Source organism: Gordionus sp. m RMFG-2023, chromosome 5 (assembly GCF_954871325.1).
Source record: "Gordionus sp. m RMFG-2023 chromosome 5, tfGorSpeb1-WG-v2, whole genome shotgun sequence".
Taxonomy (NCBI): domain Eukaryota; kingdom Metazoa; phylum Nematomorpha; class Gordioida; order Chordodea; family Parachordodidae; genus Gordionus; species Gordionus sp. m RMFG-2023.
In genome coordinates, this window is record NC_088779.1 from 337,492 (window position 1) to 347,012 (window position 9,521).

The window sequence follows — 9,521 nt, forward strand, 5'->3', positions numbered from 1 at the left end:
ATCTCACTTTAAATTTTTTATTTATTTAGTTTAAGTATAATATTTTTATTTGTAGATGGCGTAAATAATATTTTTTAAAAATTATATAAAATATAAATTGTATAATATTATATTAAATGAAAAAAAATGCATATAAATTTTGGTTAACTAGAATAGTTTGTTGAGCTGATATACCCCTCTTAATATGTTTATTTTAAATATAGTTTTCATATTTTCCTTTTTTAAATTGTTTAAATAATATTTTTTTTACTTGCTATTTTAATAAGGGTTTATATATTATGCTATTTTTAATACAAATTTTTTTAAAACTAAAATTAAAATAGATCGTAATCCTACAACTTTAAAATAATATAATATACATAAATAAACATTTTAAAAATACTGACAATGATTACGACCATATCACGTTGAAAGCACCGGTTCCCTTTCGAACACCGAAGTTAAGCAACGTAGAGCCTGGTTAGTACTTGGATGGGTGACCGCCTGGGAATCCCAGGTGTCGTAATCTTTTTTTAACTATTTAATCTCCTATTGATTTATTAATTTTATTTTATTTTTATTATAATTATTTATAAAATGACATGTATTAAAACTATAATAAAATAAAATTAAAAAGCCTAAAATCTTTTATCTTTATTATTGTATAGATTTAATAATTATATTCGCAAAACGGAGCCATAATTGAATTGCTAAATGCATATTTCCAGAATTGTGCATCTTTAGCAGGGCCCGGGTACAGCCTATTTTAATTTTTTAAATATACTAGGGAAGCCGATATGACTTACGGTCCTGAGGTCTTCTGATACTTTAAAAAATAAAGCCAACATATTTTTAAAATATAATACTGCCATAGATCTTTAAAGAAGTGCCTAAAACTCTTCAATACAATTTATGGTAGAAAGGCACCCAAAAGTCCCCCCCCCCACCTCATTTACAAAATCCATCATATGTCTATGTTGACTAACCCTATCAGATAACTTCAACTTGCCTTTTTCAGTATTTTTTAAAATATTTAATATAAAAATCGATAATATAAAAACTAATAAAAGATTAATTCAAAAGTTTATGTAATTATCTTATGAAATTTACATAGGTGTTCTAAACATCTTAGTATTCATTTTTAAAATTTTAAAAAATTCAATGCATAGAATTGAGAAATCCCAAATTTCCAGATTGCTTAACTTACAATATAATCAATTATAAAATAATGTAAAAATATTCAAGAATTAATATTCAGCTGAGATAGGGCCTATTAAATTTCAAAGTGGGTTTGGCCAATTAGAATTTAAGCAAAAATACTAATTATTGGAGTTTATTTTTGTGAAAGGTCTCATTTGCTCTTCAGCATATTTTATCAAATTTTACCCCCTCATAGGTGTAATATTTTCTCATATTTATTCGATTTTTTGTCTGGTTTCGTTATCTTACTGAAATAAAAATTCGCCACTTTGTGGGAAACACCACCCATAAAACTTCTTTTTTTGCAAAATGTTTTTTAAATTTTATTAAAAAATTATTTTTTTTATGTAATTGATCTTCTATGTACACCCAAAGTCTTTTTATTATTTTTATTTCCATACACTTTTAACAGAAATAACTTGCAGGCCAACCTGTCAAAAATGACAGGTGATACTGATATTTCTCCTCCAGCTAACCCGCCAAGAATGACAGGCGATTCAAAAATTTCTCCTTGGTGGTCAAATTAGATCTTTGATAGGTGAACCAGAAATGTACCTTTATTTTGATGCGTATGATTCCTTAATTTTCCAAAATTTTTAAAATATGTTAACAGTATATTAGTACCTTCAATATGAACAAATAATTGGTATATAGTGACCAACATCGAATAAAGGAAAAACCATCTTTCATGAGTTTTCATGGGGTAGAGATATAATTTCCTAAAGGGATAGGGGAAAGAATTAGGGAGGGAGAAAATTACCAGTGGCCAAGTGGTTGTAAAACCCATTAACATAGTTCTCTCCCTCTTTAGGAAAAGCACACTAAATATTTTTAAAATGTAATAATCATAATCCTAGGAATTGAATAACTTATAAGAAAAATTTTAAAAATTCTTTCAAATGTTCCATAAACTTACAAAATTGTAAAAAAAAAACATTTTATTACTTCTTTACAAGTTTCATAATTTTTTTGTAAAATTATTTAAATTTTAAAATAACAGACTTCTCTTTCTTCTTTTACTTACAAGCATTAATTATAATATTTTATAAATCCTAATAAAATAAGGGTTTTCTCAGTACATATAATACATTTGAATAAGGACTGTCTTCCTTTGACGCTCTTAATATATCTTCCAGATCCCAGTTCGCGATCATTTGCCTAACCCTATCCGGCCCGAACACTCTAAGAGAGTTCCAAATAATGTAGCTTTTACCTAACGCCGTCGGCAAAGAAAGAAACATCAATCCTCCTGGGCGTGTTAAACACCAAGCCTGATTAACATACATATTTTATTTTTTAATAAAATTGTAGTCATACTAGTAATATCATGTTTTCTTTTGTAAACACTTCTCAATTATTGAATAAAATAAGAGCTAAAATATTATTAAATATTATGTAGAAAGCAGAACCTGAGCCATAGCTTCAAGATCACCAAAAGGATTAAGACGCTCTCCGAATGATCCTAAGCCTTCATGTTCCATAAAGGAATGACTGAATGTAAAATCGAAATAACCTTTATTGATCATAATATATTGCGTAGAATTAATATATCATTTTTACCCTGACTAATTTTTTTATTGTTTGGAAATTCATTGATTTCTATCCTCTTGACTGTTGCATCATTTCTAATTTCATCCTTCGTAAAACTACCTAATTAATATGATTTATCAAATTTTTATTGTATTTTTATTGTATTTTAGTAAATTTTTAGATAATACGTGGGACATTCTTATGTGTATGGGTGTTATCTAGGACCAGACCACATCAGTGGTAGGCTACAATAGGGTCACTAGGGGCGCAGTGGCTAGACCCCCATAAAAAATTCGAAGAGATCCCCCCTCAAAATTTATTTTTATACCAAGTGTAATTTTGATAAACGAAAAATAAAATAAGGTAATTTTGGATAATGATAGCTAAAAAGATATTTTGAAAATAATTTAAAAATTTTTTTTTGAGCCCCCTGATATTATAGGCTCGTCCTTGATAGGCTATACCATACTACTCTATTTTGATTAACAATTTAATACTTTATACAAATTTGAACAACTCATTTAAATGATTCTATAGTTCGGTATTATGGTTGGTAATACAAATGTCTTGGATTCATATCTATATTAGCTTAATTTTTTAGCGCGGTTTATTTTGGCGGGTGTTCGGGTTAGGGAATATAAAAACACAGATGACCCTGTAGCGTTATTATATATAGGAGAATATAAAATTGCAACTTTCATTATCCCCAAATGGCGTGGAATAGCTTCTGTCTATACTAAACAATAAATGGTGGTGTAATCACAGCTTAAAATAGAATTAAAGGCAGAAACACATATACAATATGTTGAATTTAATTTATTTTCTAGTTTATAAATTAAATTTATTATAAAGTTTTAGTTTGAAAAGGAGATCTTTAAATCAAGATCCTTTCATTATACATAAAAAAAATTTAACTGTCGATTATGGATTTAGCTAATTGGCTAGCATTCATAACACTCAATTTTGGCTCTAGAGACGTAACCGGCATCTTGACCCGTTTAAGAGATACCACGTGTCTAACATTTCTACCTATCAGAATAGATTCTATCCATAAGTTAGACCAGCTCATTGGCCACGCAATCACAAGGCCCGTGGCATTTACCAGAGTTTTTAAATGGAGCGGAAAATCTCTTGGCGGGCTAAGAACGGATTTGAAATAAAAAAAAAATTTTTAATTGAAATTTGAATCCGGAAAAAAACACATTGATGCTAACATATATATTATCTTCCAACATCATCAACTTAATTCCCATTTGTAAGAAACATAGGTATACCCACAACATCAATTTAAAGGCCAGATTAATCACCAAATAAAAGATCTCAATATAAATCTGTGCACTTAGTGGGAAAAATAGGAGTCTATTCTTCCGAATTCGAGAATCCTGATATAATATGTTATGCATAAAAATTATACTTGAAATAGCTAGAGTTTATAAGGAGGGAATACGATTCCAAGAGCCGGCTGACGAGTAGATCATCATCTATGCCCTTATTGCCAATTTGAGTTCCCTTGCTCAAGAAATTCAGATACTTTTTGTAGAATCCTTTATCCTTCAATTTTTTTATTTTATATAACAGAAAATTTTAATTTTTTTAAAAAGATGTAATAATGTTAGCGTAAATGTATTTTCTTTCGCAATATTATATTTCATGGGATATATATTCTACATATGCTATAATATATTTCCACCAAATTCAGATTTTTTATGAATTTAAAAAAAAACCCTCCCAATAAATGTTTTAAAGGAAAGAAAATAATATAACATAATATGTTAGCAAGAATTAATTCTAACTATTAAATTTTACATAAAATTTCTCAAATGTCGCATGAGCATACACATATTTAGCAAGATGTATAGATTAGAAAGAAAAGATCGTTTTATTTTCTTCAATGTCATTCAAATTATTAGAAGCCTAATATTGGTAAAACAAGAATTAAATCATGAAAAGAAATTACTTTTATATTCGGATATTTATTTTATGTGTGGACCAGCTATCAAATTTAGGTGTCCCAAAATACCCATAGTATAGCAAGTTTGGGCCGGAAAAAGTTTCAGATTTAATTTTCCAAAATAGTATAGGTTTTATAAATATATATTAACTATTTCGAATAGCCTATACTTTAGGATTTTGAAAAAGTTTTATTTATTCAGGCTAGTCTAATATTATTCCATTTATTTAGGTCTAAAGAAAAAGTGTCATAACCATTAATCGCCCAAGTCATTTTTGAAAAACTTTTGTAAATAGTTTTGCAATTTTAAAATATTTATATTTTATAATTTAATAAAATTATTTTAAATTATATTTTATTATTTAGGAGAAAAAAATTGCAATTTTGAAATAATTTTTAAAATTAGAAAATTAATCTAGTTTGGACAAAAGAAGAAAAAATTTTCGCTTATGGAATTTTACAAAAAAAATTGGAAAATTTTTGTTTTTTGCATTTGAATGCTAGCCAACACATCAAAAATTCTAAACCGTCTTTATTTTTCAAAAAAAGGGCGAAAGTTAGCAATACTCCTTGTCACTGACTTTTACAAAAGATTCTATGCACCAGCATCATTACCAGCCATATTATTTACTATATCGATCTAGGCACCCTATTATCTCATTGGATCTCCGATATATTATTTAGAGAAAAGTAATAATTTGTTAAAGATATAGATGCTTACTATAACTGTGGACTCATCAATAATCTTCGTATCGTAGAACGTAATTAATTTGTTCCTTATAGGTATTTCACCAAACATACTCTTCGCTATGGTATTTTCGGGAGGGAACTTCGGACACTCATCGAATTCTTTGAATTCCTTGTCAGCTGTCAAATGATATTCCAATGAGGCCATTCTTTTTAAAATGTTTGGGCAATCGAATGGTTTCCTAACTTTCTTTCCGTGATTACTCACATCGCATACAGAGCCGCAAGTTGGCATGCATGAATACTTGTTTTATTTAATTTTATTAATGTAATATGTTTAAATTCGAAAATATTTTTTTGGGCGGTTGTTTTTAGGGGCTAATTTTTTTGTAAATGGCAGTACTGTGAACGTTACTTCAAAAAAGAAATATGTTTTACTGACCAATTAGAAAGTACAGCAATTTCCTATACGTAATATAAATATAAAAAATATGCAAAAATAATTTATTATTAGATGAGATCTTTTTAGAAAAATTTTTCTATCTATACATAATATAAATAAGATTATGCAAAATTAATATATTATAAGATAAGATATTTTTTAAAATAATTTTTTATTTTTATCAATTGATTTTCAAAATTTTGATCGGATAAACAAGAGAGTGGTCAACCCATCTTCTGCCGTGCTGGACACAGGTTCAACTGGCACAGAGGATAATAGGGTTGTATTATATTTAATGAATAATATTTAATTTAAAAATTAATCCTTATTATAAAAAAATTTTATAAGATCATCTTTAAAAGTATCTTCATTCCGATTTTCATCAAAAATTTTTTTATCTTTAATCTGCTATGTGGGTTGATTTTTAAAGGAATCAAAGTCTGTTTTTTATTTGCCAAGATATTTTTCCAAATTGTAAATAAGTTCTAACCCGTTGATTTATAATTTTATCCAGTGCTTATCCAATTTAAATAACGGAGTGAATCATTACTGCGTATGTGCATTATATATATTAAAAAAAATACAATATTATTATACCAAGACACATTTTTTAATTCTTTTTTTGAAGCAGAGTGTGTATACTTCTCCATTTAAGCTAGACATGACATTTACATTTGATGAAATAATTAATTCATTAAGTTTTGCTTCAAAATACGATTAATATTGCTTTCAGCAGAAAGAATTGTAAATTAGTGATTCTTATTAGATTTTTTTAAATTTCTCCTCAAAAAAATATAATGAATAATTATGCTAAGGTTTAACCAAGTTTCCTTTGTCTCATCAACGTCAAGACAAAAAAAATAGGCATCTCACTTTTTATATTTTCCTGAGATATATTCCAGCAAAGCTATAGATTAGACTTCATTGAATTTGAGGTGATGTACATTGTGCAATTTGGATATTCATTTCCTGATTTTATTTATTTAGTATCTTTTTGGAAAGTGTATTAAGTTTTCATCTTTTGCAGCACCCATAATTTTGTTCTCATTTTTCGCAGCATCCCTAATTTTTGTTGAACCTACCACAAAAAAGGTAGCTCTTCTTTGATAAGAAATAGCATCTCAAATATTGATTTAAGATAATAACTATTAGGGTTAATATGCTTGCTTACCAGAATTATTTCAGGATCCTGATTTGTATTAAGATTTTTATCATGCCATATTTCTATTGAATTTAAATGAGCTTTTGAACTTTCATTTTATAGCAGTCCCTTCTTTGCAGCTTACGCATTTTTCCAATAGCTAAATCTCTTTAGTCCATAGGATATTTTATAACTAATATTTTTATGGGTACGTTCTTGTTTATTAATTTGTATAAATTAAATAATATTTGTCTAAAAATTTTGTTGTAGGTTTAATTGTTAATAGTTATTTAAAATTTATAATTAATAAAATTTTTTAAATTTAGGGGCCGGAAAAATTTTGGCAGCCATTTTTGCGTGGCCAGGTTTGGAGGCCAAAAAAATTTTTTGGAGAGGGGTTGCCATCCATCTCGTCCCCCATAAATCATATTTACATATCAACTTTTTTAATCATAATAACCATACAATATCATTATCTGAAAGTGTCTGTAATTCGTCGAATCGGCCATTCTCCTTAATAAGATTATTTATCTCATAGAGTTATAAAAGAGTTCTATCTTGTCATATCTGGTTTAATCTTCCAGTTTCGAGACTGCCCATTTTTATCCTACAATTTAATAAATATTTGAGTTGGGACACAATTACACTAAGTGAAGACTCTATATCCTTAATTTTATTTATTTATTGGTGTACATCTATATTGGGACCAGTGCAGGTTAAATCATTTTGATCTGAAAAAATATGTACAATTTTATAATATTAAAAAATAAGAATATAAATTATTAACATATCTAGATTGATTCAATATTAATTAGATTAATAATCTTGACTGAAAATTTAAAATAAAAATGAACTTAAAAACTCGGATTAAATTATTTATAAAATATAATAAATAAATATAAATAATTTTATCAATAAAATATGTTTTTCCCATATTTTTGAGTTACAGTTACTCTAAAAAAAACACGTTACTTGTAGCGTTCCTTTTCTTTGAAAAATGTAACGCCGTTAGTAGCGCCCTTACTTATTTGACGTTACTTTACAGCACTAGTAAATAAGTATTTGTGCATAATTATATATCTTTTTTCTTTTAAAAAATTTTAAAATAAATTTTATTTAACCATTTCTCCTTTGTTTTTATATTAATTTACTCACTTTTAAAAGCTTAAACAATTTGTATATATATGTAGTATGGCTCAAAAAACGTCGTATTCTGTAATCTATTATTATGCCAATATTTGTTTTAGGAAAATTTGCCTCTTATTAATAAGTGTATGGAACTTAATCTTGAATATTTTAGAATTTGATCTAATATTTTTATTTTAGAATAATTGAGATCAACTCTACTATAAATTTAACATCATAATAAGGAGGGCTACTTGGAATTTAATAAAACCTATACGACATACATATGTAACTAACCTTTATGAGAGAATTTAAAATATTATTATTAATAATAAAAATAAGCTAAGAACAAATTTGGGTCCAACATTTTTAAGACAGTCAAACTAGGTATAAATTTATTTAAGAGAATTTGTATATTTTAAATTTTTTAAATAACATTCTCATTTCCTAATAGAAGGGTTTAAAAGGTGAAGCAAAAACTAAACCATCTCAAAATGAGGAAACATCTGAGAACTGGGTCATAATTAAAAACCAGATTCTCTTTAAAATTTCTAGGAAGCTGAACCACATATTAAGAGTAACAACTTGTTTTTTAGTTTAGCTTCTAAATTCTGTTAATTCTAGATTTATTAATTTTTTATAATATTTTTAATAAACAGTCGGTAAATTATTTTATAAACGTTATGTTGGTTTGGTTCAGTGTTCTACGGATGTATTAATTTAAGATACTTTGTGTAATATGTTAAATTTTAGTTGTTGTGGTTATTTCAACTATATATAATTTAAAAAAGTAAAATCTAACCTGAGTTGGTGAAGATAAAATTTCTGTCGAAATTATCGGAAAGATATGGTAGATCAGAAAATATGAGAGAAATATGGATAATATAACTCTAACATAATTATACATTTCAAAAAAAATAATTTTCATATAATAAAAAAAAAATGGAACATTAAAAAAGGAAATTTATCCAATATTTACCTTTATACACATATCATAAAAAATTTATTTTTATCGTAAAGTAATTCGACTCTTTTGAAATGGGTTTAAATATTTATTTTATTTTTATTTTAAAAAAAAAAATTATCAGTAAATATTCAACTAAAGTAACCCATGACCGGAAAAGAAATGTTATTCATTAGATTTCTTTCCTAGATTTAATTATGAAATACAAGTTGATATATTTTATTTAACGTTAAAAATACCATTCTAACCTTAGCATTCTCATGATGCATAAATTTTTGAAGTTAAAAAAAGCATATGAAGCAGTTAATTTTTTTTAGCACCATTTACACGGCCCAACCCGGATTTAAAAAAAATCCGGCCCAGCTTGTATTTTCGGCCTCAGGTTTTATATTTTCAGACCCGGTTCGAATTTTTTTAAAAAGATTTTGGTAAAATTTATATTAATATTTTCTAAGGCCTTTTTAAAATAGATATATACCTAAACATGTGCGCCGGCCGGCTT

At 26.8% G+C, this 9,521-nt stretch overlaps 1 non-coding gene across 1 annotated transcript; it reads left to right on the plus strand.

Annotated features, from left to right (window-relative positions):
- Positions 1–389: 389 nt before the first annotated feature.
- LOC135930590 (5S ribosomal RNA) lies at positions 390–508 on the plus strand. The gene has a single exon (XR_010572813.1). It is a non-coding gene; the product is annotated as a 5S ribosomal RNA (ribosomal RNA).
- The last annotated feature ends 9,013 nt before the right edge of the window (positions 509–9,521 follow it).